Source organism: Cynocephalus volans, chromosome X, assembly GCF_027409185.1.
Source record: "Cynocephalus volans isolate mCynVol1 chromosome X, mCynVol1.pri, whole genome shotgun sequence".
Lineage (NCBI taxonomy): Eukaryota > Metazoa > Chordata > Mammalia > Dermoptera > Cynocephalidae > Cynocephalus > Cynocephalus volans.
Window position 1 is genome coordinate 133,597,410 of NC_084478.1, and position 665 is coordinate 133,598,074.

The 665-nt window shown below is 38.9% G+C and overlaps 1 pseudogene; it reads right to left on the reverse strand.

Annotated features, from left to right (window-relative positions):
• Nucleotides 1–277: 277 nt before the first annotated feature.
• Nucleotides 278–665, reverse strand: LOC134368417 (non-histone chromosomal protein HMG-14-like; annotated as a pseudogene).

A 665-nucleotide genomic window follows, 5' to 3' on the forward strand; every position in this document is an offset into this window, starting at 1 on the left:
ACATTAAATGCACAACTGTGACTCCAAATTTCCATTTAGTATGCTTTGTATTATAGGATATAAAAACTACCCCTCCATCAATGGAATGTTAAGCTGACACCCAAGACAGTCAAAGCCTCCCAGAATTCAATATTCCACTACTTCTGGTTGTACCAAAAAAATAAACCAGCAAATTATTTCACCTCTTAAGAAAAACATTTACACTTAAAAAATGGGACAAGGTGGGATTTCTTCCCTCTTAAAAAAGTTTCTATAACTACTAAAAAAAACCTTGCATTTAGAAAACAGTTAATAAAAATATTCCTCTGGATTGTACCAGAAGAGTGACAGGGACCACCCATAAGACTCGGTATATGATATTAACCAGACTTGGCTTCTTTTCTCCTGCTTCATCAGAGGCTGGACTCGCCCCGTTTTTAGTTTTTTCATTTTCTGTTGGTAAACTTTCTTTAGTTTCTTGGTTAGTCACTTTGGCCTGTTTTCCCTTTGCTTCCCCTTTCCCCTTTTGTTTGCACTTTCTTGTCTGAAGATTTATCCTTTGCTGCTGCCTTTTTTGGCTTCATTTCTACTTTTGCAGGAGCAGGTTTAGCTGTCAGCCTCGCTGATCTCCTACTGAGCTCTTCCTTTGCCACCCCTTCGGCTGAGTTGACTTTCCTCTTGGGCAT